Consider the following 19,872-nt stretch of genomic DNA (forward strand, 5'->3'; position numbering starts at 1 on the left):
AGCCTGAAACACAGAGCCATCCTGTCTTTCAGATTGGTAGAGGGTGATGTTTCAACTCCTCGCTTTCAAATTAATGCATAAATAGTAGTTTATTGTTCCGAGGTGGTCACTTGTCTTCATATCAAATTAGTCAAATGAAATTTAGTTTAGCATTGTGGTTGCTGGGAGTGCAGGGGAAGATGTAGTGTGTCAGACATCCAAATGGCTTCATAGATCTTTCTGCAGACCTAACCGGGGATTATTTTGTTCCATACATTAATGAAATATGCTGGTCTGAAATGTTTGTGGTAACCGAGTGACCTGTTTTCTTGTTGTCATGTGTATAATTCTCCTAGGTCTGAGTGAAGGGCAGGAAAAGGCCTGGGAGTCTGCGTGCCTATGGGGTTGCTAGGAAATAATTTTCAAAGTGCTTCATGGTGATGCAGCAGGTTGAACTTTTTTTGTGAAGCATTGTCATGGAAACCGAATGCATCATTGCCTTGTCTGACTAATTTATCTTCTAATGATAAATTGTAATCCAGGGTTTACAGATTAAGAAAATGATAGAGATATATTCAAAATACCTCTAAGAGGCATACTGCTGTGAGTAGCAAATCTCTTGAATCAGAAGATTTCACTGGCAGTTCATGTTGGTCAGGACTTGCCTGTGTGAAATGATGGAAGCTAATCAGTTTATTTTCCTTCTTGTCTTTGGTAAGAAAATCTTGATTGCACCCTTAATCCTGTGGGATTTTGTTACTGACCCCAGCTCTTGAGCTTATAAATGAAGTGGAAGGCAGCGCGCGTCGCTGCTGGCCTCAGCATGTTTACGGAGCGGTGTTCTGTGACTGTGCTTCTCCCTTACCCCTTCCAGTCCCTGCTGCTAGAGTAGACTGGGGTAACAGGGATATCCCCAGCTTTCACCAGGGCCTTTCTTATGGCAAGGCTTGCTCTCTCTGTTAAGGACCCCAATACCCCCACTTCTCCAGGAGCACATTCTGGAGTAGAAGCTGCCTTCACCTCCTGTGGTAGTTATAAGGACCCTCATGGAACAGTGAAGCCCCCCCTTTTCTGCAGATGGAGGACAAAACCTTCCAGAATTGCTGGTCTGGTCAGTGCTGCTTACACCTTGACCACTAGCTTGTTGGTCTTTCAAATACAAGTACTTAGGAGAGAACTGAACTGATAGTGTGCTGTATTTAGAACTTCATCTGCCTCTATGGAGACTTGCCCCTGAGGTTTCATTCCCCACCCTCCAGGAGTGATAGAGCGAGTAAGAGAGGGAGTGATAGAGTAAGAGAGAGAAGGAGGAGAGAGAGATTTTTGTGACATTCAATTAAGTCTGCTCATTTGTTTGAGATATTTCCAAAACGTCTTTTATTAATATTTCCAGGTTTAATGTTTGAGGGGTTTTTTTCTACGTAAGGAGGAAAAGTCTTACTGTAGGCATGTGTACTAAGATTGATAATAGAAACAAGCCAATTTTAGTCAGTGTTTCACTGAACACCATTTAAGACCCAAATCTGTTTTCACTCATTTTATGTAAGTTTACTGAGCACCTACCTCATGCTAGGTACTTCTGGTGCACCTAATATGGACAAAAGAATTGTCAGGAGCTAGGAAGTACCTATCAGGGACTATGCAATGTCTAGCTAGTGCCTAAGGTCTTTGAAGAGTGACCACACCAGGAGGATACCCTCCAGCAGCTGGATTGGGATCCTCTTGCTGAGGTCCCTGAGTTCCCATGACTTGCTTCCTGTGCCCCTGGCTGTTTCCCAGTTCTAGAGTCCTGACTGTGGCTCTTGATGACAACACCAGGCACATGCCCAGATTTCTATATGACTTGTCAGTACTGACCTTCTCTAGGGAATGTCACCTTTGTTGGTAAAACTGTTATAGGGCAGCCCCAATACAAAACGGGGTGCCTGACTGTGGGTCCTCACCCGCACACTTAAAAGGACTTATCAATGCTCTACTGCAGGCACACACGAAAGGTTAATAAAAGGTTTATTTACAAGGGAAGGGGAAATGAGGAAATGTACAGCTCCGGGAGAAAAGTGGGAGACAAAGTTTTAAATGAGTCCTACCCGATCCGCCGATCTGGAATCCCAAATGGCACTCTGAGAGCTGGCTGCAAGCCAGGAGCTGTGAAGCCAGAGGCGAGCAATAGCGAGCCCCCCAAGGCCCACGTGTTTCGTTTTTATATCCAACCTGGCTGCCCAACTCCACCCTCAGGTCCCAGCCACCTTCCCTTTGGTGGTGATGGGATTTGTCTTTCCCACTGTTTTGATGGCTTTAGTCTGGAGTGGGGGTGGGGTCCACAAAGCCTGTATGGGATTAGCTCAGGACATCATTGCCCCCTAACAATTCCCCCCTTTCACTTTTTGCCACCATTTCCATGGTGATGAAGACCCATGTAGAATAGGCAGGTTTGCGGGGTTTGGGCTGCCCCTCTCCCTGTCCTATAACAATCCCAGAACCTATCATTGGGAGGACTGAGTGGCTCTTGACTCACTCCCTTGGCCTTTTACCTTTTATTCCCATTGCTTCCATCTAGGGTGAGAGTGGTGCCCTCCTCTGCATTTAGATAATGTGGCCAACCCAAACACTGAAGGTCTGTCTGTACTTCCTTAAAGCAGAAATTAGAGGAGACTGTCACCTTCAGAAAAATATCATTGAACACTAGGAGGTGACAGAAGAGAACAAGCAGAGGGACCACTCAGAAGCTAGACCCTCTGGTTTGCTTTTGGGTATTGGTAACTCATGTCTGGTCTTCCCTACCCAATGTCTCCCCATTGCCATTTGACCTTTATTCTCTTTTCTCCAAATAGATTGAATAAATATGATAGCATTACAGACTGTTCTAAGGAGCTTACATCAATTCATTGGATCTTCACGACAAACTTATTAAATTGGTACTATTGTTATCCTCCATTTATCTATTTTTGATGACTGTTTTTTCAGCTCACTAAATCATATAATACCTTGTTTTGTTTCTTTTTTTAAAGATAGATTTATGCATACAAGAACTGGGGTACAGGCCAGAGGCATGAGGGTGAGAGGATTTACCAGACACAGAGCGGGGAACAGAACAGGCAGACTGAAATACACTGCTGAGGGGAGCCACAGGCAAGCCAGGAGAGGTCTGCTGCACCATGTGGGCAGCTCCCTGGCCAGGAATCGAACTTGAGCTGCAGTGGCTGCGGATAGCTTCATAAGTTGCATCTTAACCCTTTGCACCACCAGGGAGGCCCCACCTTGGTGTTTTTTCAATGTCTTTTTTGCTGGGACACATTCTACCATTCAGTTTGCTCCAAGTGTTAACCCTTACTTATTGGACCATATTTACAATAGTGCCTTTAAAATTATTTTCAGCTAATTCTAATATCTTTGCCATCTTGGTGTTGGCATATGTCAATTGTCTTTTCCCATGCTTGTTGTAACTTTGTAGTTATAGCCAGGAATTTCAGATTTTATTATGAGACTTGGTGTCTTCGTTAATTCTGAATGCAAATCTTGATATTTTAGTTTTAGCAGGGAATCAACCAGTTAGGCTTAGGCTACAGGCTCCCCCATAGTTTGTGGTTTCAGTACCAGTTGTTTTTCAAATACTGTATAGTACATATATGCCCAGCATAGATGCCACCCAGTGGAAAATCCATGACCTAGGAGATGATCTCAAAGTCTCCAAGTGCAACTTGGAAGTGACCCCAGGAGTACATGAATAACTTTATGGTTTTACTCTGCAATCTCTTGAATTTTTCCCTAGTTCCCTAGAGTTCCCCTTTTTGGTACTCTGGCCAGAAATCTGAGTCTTTCTTTACTTTACCTCATTCTGCAGCACATTTGCTGTGATTGTGGCTATATTTGAGTCAATGATGAGAGAATAGAGTGGGGGAAAAAAGAGTAACAAGGACTTGCTCCACCCTCTTGGGACCACAGCTTCTCTGATCAAAGGGAAAGTTCACTTTCCTTAAAGTTTTATTCTCTTGTAGATTGCTGTTGCTGCTATCACAGGATAGCTTAGAGGCTGGGATGAAATAGAATGGAAAAAGATGGGGAAAAATGGGGAATCTCTCCCACTGTTAGGAGATCCTTTCTTTTCCTGAGTCAGAATTGGTGTTTTTTGAGAGTTCTTTGATAATTTTCAAACTGTATTAAAGAACTGAAGGGATAGCAGTGAAGGGGAGAGGTCAGTTCACCAGCAGTTCGATGGTACTTTGAATTCTGTTGTCTTCTCCATTCCACCTGCTACTATTTACTTTTCAAGGTTCTCAAATAATTGTTTTGTGAATTCACTCCAGATATTACAATTGCATTAGTTTGGGAGACATATTGGAGTGTGCTTACTGCATCTTACCCAGAACTAGAACCTCTGGATATTTTATAGTAGTGCATTGGCATTTGCCATGAAGGAGTTTGGTGCTGGTACAAGGATTTGAACCATAAGAAAGTGTTCAGTTGTTGATTGTTGGTTGTGGTGGTGAGCAATGTGGTGGGTTCTTGCTGGTGTCTTTTCCAAAGACACTTTAGCAGATATAGCACCTCTTTTTTTTTTTTTTTAATAACTTTGGAAACTTTAAATGTAAAATCTGAAATGCTAGTTGGCTAGGTTCTAGTGGTTTCTTTAGCAAATCAATGTTGTTTTGCCATTTCTGTTGAGAAATAATCCAATGGCTAATGTGAACTTTGCTTCAAGAATATATGACCCCATGAGATAGTCAGGGTGGAAGGTTGGAAACTAGCTTTGGCCTTCACACAGATTTGGACTTGGTCTTGACTTTGTCACTTTGTAACTATCTGACCTTGGTCAAGCTGCTGAAACTCTTATCTATTTCCTTCTTGGGCAAAATGGAGGTAATAGTCTCATTGCTTCGATGACATAGATGCTGCATGATTCATTGAGGAAATATGGGTAATGATTTTCATATTTTGCTCAGTATTATTGCTACTCAGTAATATTAGTGATTCTTTTCTTTTTTTTTTTTTTTTTAAAGATTTATTTTTATTTATTTATACAAGCACTGGGCACAGTCAGAAGCGCGGGAGGGTGAGAGAATTCACCAGAGCCAGAGCGGGGAGCAGAACAGGCAGAAGGACTGAAGTACACTGCTGAGGGGAGCAGCGGGCGGCAGGAGAGGTCGGCGCGCCATGTGGGATCCTCCTCCGGTGGCCGGGGAGCAGCCGGGGATCGAACTGGCGCTGCAGAGGCTGCGGGCAGCTTCACAACCCAGAGCTCAACCGCTGCGCCACCGGGGAGGCCCAATATTAGTGATTCTTAATAAAGTTTTTATATCATAACTAAAATGTCATGCCTCTGTATCTTTAATTACTTTCAATCTGTAAAATATATGGCATGCACTCCACTCCTCTCTATTTCAATTGGGCATCAATGAAGGTTCTTTTTTTTTTTTTTTTTTTTGATTTATTTATTTATACAAGCACTGGGTACAGTCAGAAGTGAGAGAGGGTGAGAGAATTCACCAGAGCCAGAGCGGGGAGCAGAGCAGGCAGAAGGAGCGAAGCACACTGCTGAGGGGAGCAGCGGGCGGCAGGAGAGGTCTGCGCGCCATGTGGGACCCTCCTCCGGTGGCCGGGGAGCAGCCGGGGATCCAACCGACGCTGCAGAGGCTGCGGGCACCTTCGCAACCCAGCGCTCAACCGCTGCGCCACCGGGGAGGCCCTCAATGAAGGTTCTTGACGTTCAAGACCAGTACTTGTTAAACTGTGGTATCTCTGGTAATGAAGTATTTGAATACATATGTGAATGTAATTGTGAGTTACTTTCAGTACTGAGTAAAGCAGATCCCTGCTGTGTTTGTGCTGGAGTCACGTATGTATGTCACTCTGTCTCTAGATATTTTGTCCAAGAACTGCCCCGCCAAAGGGATACTAGTGACTGCTTTGTAAAAAGATCACTGTTAAATGGCAGCATATACTCGTTGAGTACAATTCTTTGTAACTGTCTTGCTCTCCTGCTCATCTTCCTTTTTTATATTAAAATAAGTGTGTGTTTACTGTAGAGAAAAACAGTCTGGTCACTTCCTAGGAAGTTTCATAAATGTACTTATCAAGATGCTGCTTGGTCATTGCTACATATTATTGAAAAAACTTAATAACAAGACTTCTTAAATAGTATATTACTATGTATTTGGAATTCTGCATTTGAAAGGAAAAACACTTTATAATGTAGAAATGCAAATCAGGAAGTTTTTTGAAAGTAAGAATTATATTTTTCTTTATAATTAGTCTTTGTGTAAAATGGGTACTTAGTAATCATTGGCATAGTTAATTGAAATTCAGATGCTTTTGAATAATTTGTTAGGTTGGGTATAGCATTTTATATTAAATATTTTACTAGAAATATGCTAAAAAGTCCTCAATGATGGAGAAGATGCTGTATAGGATTATTTGACTAGTGACATTGCAGAAGTATACTAGGTTATGCTGTGGGTTAAGCTTATTTTCTTTCTGTATGAGTAGAATCCAGTCTACATGCCCTCCTGTAAACTCTGAATTTTAATGAAAATTTTAATTGCCCGTCTGAAAAACTCTCAGTTGAATGACTAAAACAAAATTTGGAAAAATGGCTTCATTTTGACTTCTGTGCTGTCACTGGAGAGCTTCCTGTAATGGAAGGATCACAGAAAAAGTACTGATGAAAACGAAAGAAGCAAAACACTTCAACTTGGTATACTTGGGTAGATTGACATCCAACTACTGCTGTTGTGTTGCTTGGCTTGAGGACCCCCACAAAACATTGTGTTCCCTGGGGATAATGGACCAGTAGTAGCAATAAACAAACATGCTTTGACAGCCACCCAAGTAGAATAGCAATCTGGAGAGAAAAGCCTGGTTTATTATAAGAATGAGAGTTTCGTAAAAGAACCTGTTTAACTTATCTGAGATCCTCACAATAGATCTGAAGTTGAAGGAGGCTGTGTCTGTTTCAGAGACATATGGTGGAAGGTTTTTAATTTACACAAGTGTGAGAGATTGGGCTATTTTCACTGAAAGTATAGATGTTAATTTTAGAAAGATTAGATTCTTTTCTACACTAAAATTATCAGGTAAAGGAGAGAAAATATTAGTGTAAACCCTTTAATTACACAAAGAATTAGAGGAAAGAAAGATATTAAACATATTTCATCTATATCAGCATGATTTAAAAACACTCATTGCACACTCATTGTGAAGGATATTAGACCAAAACAAATCAAACAGTGGTAGGAAGGGGATGGTCCAGAGCTGTCTGGCATTGAGCCATGTGTAAACCCTTAAAAGACCAAATTTGGGGGACCTCCCTAGTGGCCCAAGGGTTGAAGACTCAGCCCTGTCAAGTTATCACCAGCCACTGTGGCATGAGTTTGATCCCCAGCCAGGGAGCTAGCCCACATGGCTCAGCAGACCTCTCCCTTCTTGCTCGCTGCTCCCCTCAGCAGTGTATTTCAGTAGATCCTCCTGTTCTCCCCACTCTGTCTCTGGTGAATCCTCTCATGCCCTACACCTCTGGCCTTCACTAACCCCAATTCTTGTATGCATAAATAAATAAATAAAACTTCTTTTAAAAAAAAGACCAAATTAAGTACATTTCCAGTTTGGTAAAATGTTAGTCTGATTTGGAGATTCAGTTTATCATGGATAAAGAGAATGAAGTAGACGGTCATCTTTGGGTGTCTGATGCCTCCCTCATTTCCTTCTCCTTAGTTTTCATCCCATGGTGGAGGCTGTATGTTAGCTTCCATCTTGCAGCCATGAACTTGTTTGATCTTTACAGCAACTCCAAGAGAGGTATTATTTTCATTTTATAGAAAAGGAAACTGAGGTTTAAGAGTTAATGGAATTTATCCCAGGTCATTCTGACCACAATCTGTGTTCTCACTCCTATGTATTTTATAATCCCTCCTCTTTCCCATCACTTGACCACAATATAAATCAAAAATATATTTGATAATTTGATGGGTTTAGTGTAGCTTAATTTTCAGATTGACTGATCTACAGTTGACCGAGTGGGTCACTGCTCCGTGGGTGTTGGATCTTTGGGAGGAGCAAGGCCCGGGATAGTTGGGTCCTTTGTGGGGACCCTCCAGCTACCCCAGATCAGGCAGGGGAAATGAGAAGAGAGAAAGCCATATTTGGGTACTCTATTGAGCTCCAGCTTGGGACCAAATGCCACTTGGCAAATTTTTATACAGCTCATCACTTAATGGCTTCTGTATTTTTGAAATGGCTGGGGTCAGGGGAAGGTAGAAAAAGAATATTTTGTGATAGGTGAAAATTATATGAAATTCATATTTCAGTGAACATAAATAATGCTTTCCTAAAACAGCCACACCTATTCATTTCCGTATTGCCTATGACTGATTTCACACTCCAATGACAGAGTGGAGTCATGTGGCAGAGACTGAGTGGCCCACAAAGCCAGAAATATTTTCACTCTCTGACCCTTTGTGGAAAAAGTTAGCTATTCTCTATTCCATCAGAGGTTGGGGAAATTGCAAACTTCTTGAGGAGACACAGTGTTTAAGGGAGAGGGTGGCAGCCAGCAGTATGGCCCACTTCCTGGTAAGAGCTCCTTACTCTCTGGGTCTGAACTTGACTCCACCAGTTACCACCTGTGTGACCTTGGACAAATCACTTAACCTGTCTATGCCTCCATTTCTGTGTGTGTAAAATGGGATAACAATTGTTCCTACCTCACAGGTTATAAAGATTATATTTACATGTAAAATACTTAAACATTTCTTTACAAGAAATATGTAATATATCCCCAAAATGGTTGTATTGTGGTTCACCCTTGTGTCATAGGAATTTTCTCTAGGTTGGGTACAATGGACCCTAGTAACTTCTGAAACTTGGTTTCTCTTGGTAGCGCCCCACCCTCAAATTATAAGGCCCTGTGGCCCACAGGGCATACATTTCTCCTGGGCTGGCCCCTCTGTGAAGCTTCTATTTCTCTTCAGGGTTGACTCTGGGGAACCACAGTGCTGGTACCAAGTCATGTGCTGGCTCTGAGGACCCCACAATGGGGTTATTATTCTCCCCTCCACATCATATCTCAGTGACCACATCCCCAGTGGCCCTGTGTGGCCACAGTCTTGACTCTTAGTCCATTTGGAGGTAGAGCTGTGCTCTGTGTGTCCCCCCACCCCTGCAAGGGCACTGGCTGCCCTGCATATTCACCAGCATCAGTTTTATGGAGTGAGTTTTACATGCCAGGCCCTGGGCTAGCTGTTCTGCACATGTCATCATTAACCCTCACAAAATTTGAATTGTTCTGTGGACATTTTAGCCTTTGGGGTGTCACCACATTTGGGATGAGTCTCCTGTATCTAGAGTAAAATGTGTCCCTTTTCCTCCAGAGGCCAGTGTCTGGACAGATAATGGTTTCTCTCGAGCAAGGTATGGAATTCGTAGCCTCAGTCTGATATATGAGTTCGTTTTGCCTCCTTCTCTTGCCTGCCTTATCCCCCCCCATCCACCATAACATGCTGTCTAGGGACACATGCAGGAAAGTCTGAGGTTGCGAGTAGTCATACAGAAAAACCAAGGCATGTTATTCATATGAAATTGTTTGGGTTAGTAGCTCATCTAGGCCCAGTCTGCTCTTTCCTCTGGACAGCTGAGAAAACAGAGGTGCAGAGAGTGAAGTGATGGCCCTGAAGTGGCAGACTGTACCTACCTGGGCCTCCAAACCCAGCTCTGACTCTGAAACTACAGTGTTTTTGTCAAAAGTGGAAAGTGAAGGGGAAATAAACATTAAGTAGACTGCCAGCTCCATGAGGGCAGTTTACCTGTTTTATTGCATAAGATTCTTTTTTTCTATCCCAAAGGCTGAAAACAGTGCCTGGCTCCCGGTAAGCTCCCAGCAAAAAGAGCTTTAAGTTAGAACAAGTGTACTTATGGCCAAGCTGCAGGTAGACTGGGAGTTGCCTCTCTGGAGAGGTACCAGGGAAAGAGTACAGCTGTCCTGGTGGGATGCTCTGTAGCCTACAGAATTAGTTTGAAACATAAATTCAATTAGTTTGTTTAATGAACTTCAGTTTCTTTTCCAGCTACATAATCATTGGCCTTGGGTATGTGTCGTCACTCCAGGGAATGACCCTGGGTGCACCTACTGATGAAGCCAGGGGGTTGCGTCTCACAGAGACAGCACGTTGGATTCACTTGTAGGATCCTGTTTATGGGAAAGGAACTATCTATTAATGCCAGAAAATCTGAGAATGTACATGTCAAACATGGTGCTGTGGATTGTATTGTGTTCCCCCAACACGTATTTTCAAGCCCTCAAATCCTCCCCCATGACTGTATTGGATATAGGGCCTTTAGGAAGTGATTAAGATTAAAAGAGGTCAGGGAGAGTTCTGATATAATAGAACTAGTGAGGACACAGTGGGTGTCAGACCTTCACCAGAAACCAGGTCTACTGGCACCTTCTTCTTGGACTTTCCAGCTTCCAGAACTGCAAGAAAGTAAACAATGTTTACGCCACCCAGTCTGTGGTTTTTGTTATGGAACCTGATCTGACTAATATACATGTTTTTCCCAGTCATTATTTACCCATTGACGTAACTAGGATCTGGATGAAAAGGCCTTTACCTCTTCAAAAACAAAAGCAGGATTCTCTAAATGATGCCCCTGGTAGTCAATAAAATTGAATCCAAACAAGTAGTTGGTATAATCAGCAATTATTTTCACAAAAGGAGAACCCACATTTAGTTCTTTTCTGTGTGAAAAAGGCATCTCATAATCACTGTCCTCTTTAATTCTCATAGTTGTGCTGTGTTTTTGTTAGCAATAAGGAAATTTGGCCTCAGAGAAGTTGCATGAATTATCTAAGGCTACCCAGCTTGTGAGTGGCTGATTCCAACCCCAGCCTAGGCCTTTGACTCTTGGGCAAGGCTGTGTAGACTCAGAATATAGTTCATACTCTCTGATTCTTAATGACTGTATCTGACAGAGCAAGAGCTTGAAATCAAGTGCTATAGCTGAAGGAGAAATCAGGGAAATAAAGAGTAAGGTTTTGTCTTTGTCCTTAATTTACCTGACAGCATTTTCCAAAGTAATAGATGTCTCAGAAATGTGTGGGATGCAACATGCCACATTTGCAGCAATTACCAGGCAGAATTAGGCGAATCAGGAAGATGCTAGCAGCATCCAAACTTATCAGCTGTCAAGTCTGCTTGCTCTTGGTCACCTGAAGCATGCCATTCTAGAAGCACTTCATTTTCTCCTGATGAAAATTAGAGGAGTTAAGTTTTTTTCAGCAAGTAGTACAGCACAAAAGAGATCATTTGGCTGAGATGTCTGCGTGGATTTGATTCTTTGGAAAACAAGGTTTGTGAAAACAAAAACCGCAGTTGTAAGTACAGGCCTTGTGTATAATATATGCAAAGCTCCTTCTGTTGGTCAGACTGGGCACAAATCCCTAAGATGCAATTATTACTTTTCTCAGTAAACTCCATTTGAAAGAGCAAATAGCATACGCACATAAACACAAGCAAATCTAGACTAACATCTAGAGGGAAATCACGCACCCATGCACTGCTTCTTTCTCATCAGACTGGAAGGAGGCATTAGAAATTCACATTTAGTGTATTCCTACTCTGTTAGACTCTGTGGTATGCTCTTTAGGTGGGTTTGTTATATTTTTGTCTTCACAGCAGCCTTGTGAGGTAGATAATATTATCCATATTTTACACATTAATAAACAGTGGTTAAATAACTTGCTCAAGGTTTGTTTTTTTTTTAAGTTGGGAATTGAAACAAGGTCATATGATTCAGAGATCCTTGCTCACTGTTGATGGATCCCAACCACGTACTCTTCCTCCCCCCTGTCTGATGATTCAGGGAAGGGGTGAGGCCCTCCTTCCCTGAAGCCAAAGACGTGTCCCACACTCCTGTTGGGATTTCTGGGGTGCTTTCTTCATTGTTTTCATCAATTTGGCTTTTCCTGAGTAAAATCAGGGGAGGTTTTTTTCCCATGTGAGGGTCACTTTTACATTCTTGCCTGCACAGTGACAGCCCCTCTTCGGGGCCCATAATCAGGCTGGGCTGTGGAAGGTCTCAGCCTCTCTCTAGCTCTGTAGTTGTGGGGGACTGCTGGCCTGAGTGGACTTGGGCTTTCCCGATGACTCCATTTCCTGGGCCACTGAGTTTCCCTTTTACAGGTACAGAGGGAGGATGTGGAAGGCTTCGGGAGACACATTATAATTCTGCAAGTGCATTTTGGCTGAACATCATGAGATGTATTTTCTTTGTAGGTCAAGTTATAACAGCACATAATATCAGTACTCTTGATTAAATAGCCATCTGTAGTGGCATCATTCAGCCACATTATGGGTTCTTAGAGACAGTTTTGGTAACTAGGGAAGCTTTTTAGTAATAGTAGCTAACTAAGAGCATGGACTTTGGAGTCAGACTGCCCAGCTTCATATTTCAGCTCTGCCACTTGTTTAATGTTGAGCAAGTTCTGTGCCTCAGTTTCCCTCATTTGTAAAATGGGAATAATAATGGCACCAATCTCCCAGGGTTGTTAGAGTGTTAAATGATTTAATCTGAGAAAAAGTTCCCAGGAACAAGGAATAGCCCCTAATGAGAGCTGCTGATGATTAGCTAGGATGGTGATGACAGTGTCTGGAGGAGACTGAGAATATTGATATTAGAATATTCAGGCCATTAGCTCTGATTTACATACTTGCAAGTCAGTATAGGCCAATGACAGTCATTAGCTGGGCAGTGTCCCATACTCCAACAGTTCATTCATCAAATATTAACTATTATATGCCAGATACTGTGTTTGGTATCAAATATACAAAAAAAGTGAATGAAGCTCAAGATATGATTCAGCTTTTGTGAATTGCACAGTAGCTGGTCAAGGTTAATTATGTAGCGTCAGGATATTTCAAGTAATTAATTTGCCAAGATAATCATAAAACACAATGTCATTGAAATTTATTTTCTTCTTTTAGATTTTACTAAGCTTTTCATAGCCCCTCAGTTACAATCTGTCCTGTTCTACAAGGAGACCAGTATCCTTGAGGGTTGAAAAATGAGGCAGGAGAGGTGTGTGGCCCTTCGTACAGGCCTTTGCCAAGGAATTAAAACATTATTATCCTAAGAGCAGCAGGATTAAACAAGAGCATGAGATGAAATTTAAAATTTAGAATAGGGCCTCCCTGGTGGTGCAAGGGATTAAGCACCTTAATATGAAGCAATTCACAGCCTCTGCAGCACGAGTTCGATCCCCGGCTGGCCAGGGAGCAATCCACATGGTGCAGCAGATCTCTCCTGACTCTCCCACTGCTCCCCTCAGCAGTGTACTTTGGTCAATCTGCCTGTTCTGTTGCTCACTCTGTCTCTGGTGAATTCTCTCACCCCCCCCCCCCAACACACCTCTGGCCTGTACCCCAGCTCTTGTGTGCATATATAAATCTTAAAAAATAAATAAATAAAAATAAAATTTAGAATAACTTTTAAGCTTCCTGTTAATCTGTGTTTCCCTACCAACTTTCTTTTATTCTATTTATATTTTAATGTGATCACTGATATATTTGGATTTAAAGCTACCACTTTTTTGTTTTGTTTTGTTTGTCCCATCTGTTTTATGTTTCACTCCTTTCTTGCCTTCTTTTGCATGGATTGTATTTTTCAAAAATCATTTGATCACCCATCCTAGTATGTTTTTCTTCTTTACTTGATAATCACAGAAAATGGAACACATACCCCTAACTTGCCAAAGTCTAAAGTGAATTTTCCCTCCAGGAACCTGGAGAGTTTCTCCCACTTTTGGCTTACACATTATTTCCCTCTATATGTTAAATGTCATAAGTTATTCTTACACAAGATATTCTTATTGCATTCTACAGTGTTATTTTGGTTGACCCAAATATGTGTTCCTTTTATTTGTTATTCCTTCTTAACATTCTTTCCACCTGGTATCCTTCTTCTCCTGCCTGAAGAACACCTTTTATTTCCTTGGGTGTAGATCTTCTTTTGGCAAACTCTATTTTTGTTTATAAAAAAATATACTTATGGCACCTTCATTCTTGAAGAATATTTTAGCTGCATATGGAATTTTAGCTTGGCAGTTAGTTTCTTTCAGAACAGTGAAGATTTTTTCTCTGTCTTCTGGCTTCCCTTGTTCTGCTGAGATGTGTCTACTCTAGAGATGATTCATTTGAAGGTCATCTGTATTTTTTTCTCTGACTGCTTTAAGATTTTTTTTTTTGTTTTTCTTCTGCAGATTCACTGTGATGTGTGTAGGTGTGGATTTCTTCATTTTTATACTGCCTGGAAATTGTTAGTTTTTCTGAGTCCATAGATTGATGTCTTTTATTGATTCTAAAATAGTCTAAGCTGTGACTTCCTCATGTGATGTTTCATCCTCATTTTCTCACTCTTCTTGAACTCGCAGGAAATAGATGTTCAACTTTCTTACTGTGTCCTCCATGTCTTTTGCTCCCTCTTGCATATTTTTGCCTCTCTGTCATACATTCTGGATTGTTCCTCTGACATCTTGTGGCTTACTATTACTTTGTTCAGCTGTATGTTAACAGTTGTTAAGTCTTTTCACTGATTCATTAATTTTGATATTTACTTTTTTTCCCCTGGCGCTAGAATTTTTGTTAGGTTCTTTTTCAAGTCTGTCAAATCATTTTTAAAAAATAATTTCCAGGGCCTCCCCTGGTGGCGCAGGGGTTGAGCGCTGGGATGCGAGGCTGCCTGCAGCCTCTGCATTGCTGGTTCGATCCCTGGCTGTCAGCGAGGGTCCTACATGGGGCAGCAGACCTCTCCTGCCATGCCCACTGCTCCCTTCAGCAGTGTGTTTCGTCGGTCTGCCTGTTCTGTTCCCAGCTCTGGCTCTGGTGGATTCTCTCATTCTCCCGTGCTTCTGACTGTACCCAGTGCTTGTATAAATAAATAAATTAATTAAAAAAAAATATTTCCAGATACCTCCTGAAAATTTCAGGTGCTTGGCTGCTGTGAGTGTAGCTGTGTTATAGTCCATATTTGAAGGCTGTCTCTATTTCTGTTGGTTCTTACTTATATTGTCTTGTGTGCTTGGTTATCCTTTACAGAGGTTTTCTTTTGCTTCTGCCAAGGTACCAGGTAGGGGTGGTGGGATGGCTGGCTTAATATGAGTGCCAGGCTTTAGGTTCCTAGATGACTTAGTTGGTATAAAGCAGCTGTAAGTCTGCCTAAGAGCTGGTTCACTTCTGGCTCATGTTTTCCTCAAGTTGGTGACCCTTTGGGGCCACAGATGAACCAGATACATAGTTTGCTATATTCTCCATCATTGATGCCTCTGGCTTTTACTTCAGTCCCGTTTTCTACCTGAATTTTAGAATAAGTCACTCAGTTTCATGACTGAAAACAGCAAATATTCCTGGGTAGTAGGTTTATCCCACTGGATTCTGACTTTCTAGAATTTTGGCTGGGACTACCTCACTATATTAATACTTCTTTGAAGCTTTTAAGAGGATGTTTTCAAATATCTTATTTAGTACTTTTAGTTACCCTTTATTGGGAGAGATGACCCTAATTTCGTTGTGTCCCCGATACTAGAAGTGAAAGTCTCTATTACAAGAAACTTTCCAGCAAAAAGATTGGGGCCCTTGTAATTGTTTGTTGTTTGAGAAAGTTGCTCCTGTGATACCGTTCTCTGTGCATATCCTTTTTGGGGAACAAATATAAAGGGGTTGGTACCATATTGTTATTTAGAAAGTAGGTAGACCTAACAAACTCATCCCTCTTCCTGGCAAAGGTAGCCCTTGAAGAGTGATGTTTCTTTGAATGATTAAAACTTTGTGCTTTGGTAGAAGACTTTCTCATCAATTTGTCCATTAATTCTTTTAAAGGCATCAGTTTGGGCAGATAATTCTCTATTTCATCCTTTCCATTGAGGTCATTTTTTACTAAGTCTGATCTCTCCACTTATGATATCACATCCCAGTAGAACAAAGCCTCACATTCTTAGAGGGAAAATGTTATTTATATGATGGAAATGATTTTTTCATATAAACTGAGCTCAAGAAAAAAGGAAGAAGCGAATTAATCTGTATACAAGGAGCAGGAAGCAACCTCCTCATTTGCTGGGTGAATGTCTAGTTTCAGGGCAACATCAGGCACTTTCTGGGGGCAGTTTGGCTTTTCATAAACAAACATTAGCTCAACGTAATTACAAAGGAAGCAGTGTCCATTTTGGGTAAAGCATTGTAATCAAGTAGTACATGAAAATATGTTCTTTATCTGGAGACCCCCTAATCACCAACACAGGTAAGGTTGGAAAGAACACTACTTGCTACCGAGATGCCATTTGTTGTTACTGGTACATTTTTCTTAGCTGTCTTCTCTTTTCACAGCTTCCAATTCCGAATTCCTGTTTCTGAAGCCTGTCTTCAAAATGATTGCAAAAGCCACTCAAAATAACATTTTTCATTGTGCTTCTTAAAGAACTCTTCCAAGTACGAGAACAGGATTGGAGAGTGCCCTGTGTGTTTATTCCTTTGAAATTTCATTGGTGTGAAGATTACTTCCAATGAACATATTTATCTTTCAACATTCTTCATTTGACATCATCCTGTAAAGATTTCCTAGAAGAATAGGGCTACACTGCTGGAAGAAAAACTTAGCATACCTGCAGTGTTAATTATATAGCACTGATGTGAAACTTGAATTTAAACCGCACATAAGGGGGGCATCGTAGATGATGACATTGGCCACAAATGAATTCTAGGAATTTTTTTTTACTTATGTTTAACTGCAGTATAATTCTACATGAATTGACTTAATGTGCTGATAGAAAATGATGAAGATTGAGTAGTCTATATTTTGTGTTTTCCATTACTATTGACAGAAAGTATGCTTTCATGTTCTCTTCATTAATGCGGCCTAAAAGATCACTAAAAAGAAATAAGGCTTTGGAAATTTATGTAGAATTAATAAGTAGAATGATCTATATAGCGGTATCTTTACTTGAAAAATTTTATAACGTACCTTTCAGATCCATTCTTTATCCCTTGTGCATCACAGTTTCAAAAGAATCTGTTGCTTAGCAACCAGATTCTATATGATGGAACTCTTGAAAGAACTTTAAGTGTTAACACTTTAGAAATTGAGAGATACCTTGGACATTGTGAATTCCTTTTAAAAGGAGATAGAAATTGTGTAGAAAAGAACCACAGTGAAAAAACTCTCAAAAGTAGACAAAAATATCTCAGAAGCATTTGAATAAATGCTTTCCAATTTAGAAAATTCAGTCATATAAAAATTGAAATAATTGCTCTGAAGGATGAGAGTTTGGTGTTCTTTTTAAGATTCCCACCCCTAATGGGTTTTTAGCCCCCTCTTTTCCCTAGTCATGTATTGTTACACCAAACCCCCAAATACAGGTGTGTAATGACGTACTTAAAGTTCCCTTCAGCTTTTCTCAGAATGGGTCTGATGTTCTAGTCTTTGTTTTTTGGTTTTGTTTTTCTTTTTTTATCAAGTTTCTACTTTTGAAATAGAGTTGAATAATGGTTGGAACATTAATTTTAACTTGAAAAGAATCTTAATTAGAATTAATTTCTTTTTATTACTGTCAGCTCTTCAAAGTTGGTTTCTTTTGTACCTGCCATTTTCCGTTCCACTTGAAATGTCTTGTGTTTTCCTGGTTGGACCAACAATAACCAGGGATTCTGTGCAGGCTGAGGTGAGAGCCCTCTAGGTTTCTTAGCATATGTACCTTTACCTTTCTGTGCAGGGAAATATGATTTAATAAATGATGCCTTTTGGGGAGACAGCGAGGGCTGCCATGCCTTCTGATTTTGTGAACCTCTTGCTTCCAAAGGACCCTTAATTTCTAGTCCTTATTTCTTTTCTTTTCCCCTTGCCTAGTAAGCATCCAAGGGTTGTGGAGCTCCAAGTTACCATCCTCCTTCCTTTCCCTATAAGTGACATTCTTCCAGGACCATCTTTGGTCTCTCAAACATTCTCACTGTACCCAAATGTCAGGCTTGTTCTCAGTATTTCCTTCCTCAGGCTGGGAAACTCTTTATGGAGGTAATCTTCATCTGTTCAGTTACAGGGCACTGCCACCTGATTCCTCTCTGGCAAGGTTCTGGTTGGTTCCAGGTGCTTGTTTTCCTCCTCACTCACTCATTGAATTTTATGGGGTGCTCCATCCCCTCCTTTGCCATGGGCCGGGCTGGATTGGTGGGCATGCCACCAGTGGAGTCGCACAAGGCCCCGTTCTCAGAGGCCTCCTGCTTGGGATGCTCTGTAGTCACTGTCTTGAAATTCTAGTAATTTAATTTTCACATGTGTGTGAAGTGGGGTGGCACTATAGGCATGCATCAGGGCCATGAATTCATACTTGGTCCTGTCTTCCCTTTCTCTCCACCCCCTCCTCACCTTCCCAGCTCCCCTGGATGAGTTCTCAGCCATCTGCTCCTGCCCCTAGCCCACCTTCACTGCCCCTGTCTCTGGGCTGGCCCAGTTGCATGGGCAAGTGGAAGTTTGTATACTCCCTTGCCCTCCAGGCCAGCCAGAGGCCTAAGAGCAGGTGCAGGAAGGATTGATTCTTCTGCCATGGTGGATATAGTGGGTAACTCCAGGGGGTAGGGGGCACTTGCTCACCTCTGATCCAGGCACAGAGCCATTCCCAGCACAGAAGCTGCAGTTCCTTGATGGTGACCAGGCAATTTGGTCACCATCAATTTGCGGTGGTGGGCTCTTAGGAAGGGGAGATTGATGTCTCTGCCCTACCCTAGGGCGCCTATTTTCATTTTGTGCTGGGCCCTGCCAGTTATGTTGTGAGTTGGATATAATGTGTTAGAGATGATTTCATTTTCTCTCCTGGTTAATTTCTGTGTTTTTTGGGAGAAAGTCCCTTTCAGTAAACTGCTACTGTCTCATGGGAAACTACACTTCCCTGATTTATTTTAATTTGCTTTATTGATTTTTTCCAAACTATAAAAGCAATTCATACTTTCTGCTATAAAACAACCTGAGTGTGTACAAAGCAGAAGGTGGCATTGTTTTTCCTCCCTCCCAAATGTGTTCGCTTTGAGTGTATATGTGTAATCTTCCCAAACTTTTTTTCATGATCATATAGTAAGACACATATACACAAGTCATGTGGGGGTTATTGAGGAATGGCAGAAATGCTTATTTCTTGATATCCTGGATGTCCTTTTATTTCAATATACATAGATCCAACTCATTCTTTTTAATAACACATACATAGTATAGATTTGCTGTAATTAGTTTGCTAGTCTCATCACATTGAACAGTTAAGTTGCTTCTAAATTTTTAGTGCTACACGTAAGGCAGCAAATGAGTCCCCATTACTAATGTCTTTATCATCTCGTGATTTTAGTTCACAAGGATGAATTCCCCTAAGTAGCAGTTCTAGACAAAAGGCGTATTTCTTTGCAAAAAAGACTCTAGGAATTCAACTCTCCCTGCAACAGTATACAAATGCCCTTTTCCTTATATTGTTGCCAGCACCAAAAGTTATCATTTGTAAATTCTTGTTGACATGAAGAATGAAAATGGTATCTGGTCTTTGCTTTTTCCTAATAACGTGAGGTCAGGTATCCTATCCTGTAATTATTAGCCACTAGGATTTCCTCTTCTGCAAGTTTCCTATTCATTGCTGGTATATATTTTTTCTATTGGAATACTTACCTTTTTCTTAACAGTTTGGAAAGAGTTTTGTTGGTTAGGCATATTAGTCTCATCTTTCATCTGTGTGGCAAGATTTTCCTCAGCTACTATTTGTCATTTTACTATAATTATGCCTTTGACATAAAACTATTAAAGTTAAATATGGCTGTTGTTTCCTTTCTAGTATTATATTTATTGACTTACTTAAATTCTCTCTGATGCTGAGATTATAAAATAGTC

General features: G+C 41.1%; 1 protein-coding gene and 1 long non-coding RNA gene across 3 annotated transcripts in view; one reads left to right on the plus strand and one right to left on the minus strand.

The window, feature by feature from the left end:
• Positions 1-19,872, plus strand: part of PDE8B (phosphodiesterase 8B) — a 179,254-nt gene that overhangs the window by 28,738 nt on the left and 130,644 nt on the right.
• LOC119260574 (uncharacterized) lies at positions 9,980-17,032 on the minus strand. Of its 2 annotated transcripts, XR_008549124.1 has the most exons (4): positions 16,978-17,032; positions 11,024-11,212; positions 10,385-10,441; positions 9,980-10,156 (listed from the first exon to the last, which is right to left on the minus strand). It is a non-coding gene; the product is annotated as an uncharacterized LOC119260574 (long non-coding RNA). The 2 variants fall into 2 exon arrangements; XR_005128753.2 differs by having other exon boundaries at positions 9,980-10,441.

Source organism: Talpa occidentalis, unplaced genomic scaffold (assembly GCF_014898055.3).
Source record: "Talpa occidentalis isolate TD23 unplaced genomic scaffold, MPIMG_talOcc4v2.1 talOcc4.6, whole genome shotgun sequence".
NCBI classification, from domain to species: domain Eukaryota; kingdom Metazoa; phylum Chordata; class Mammalia; order Eulipotyphla; family Talpidae; genus Talpa; species Talpa occidentalis.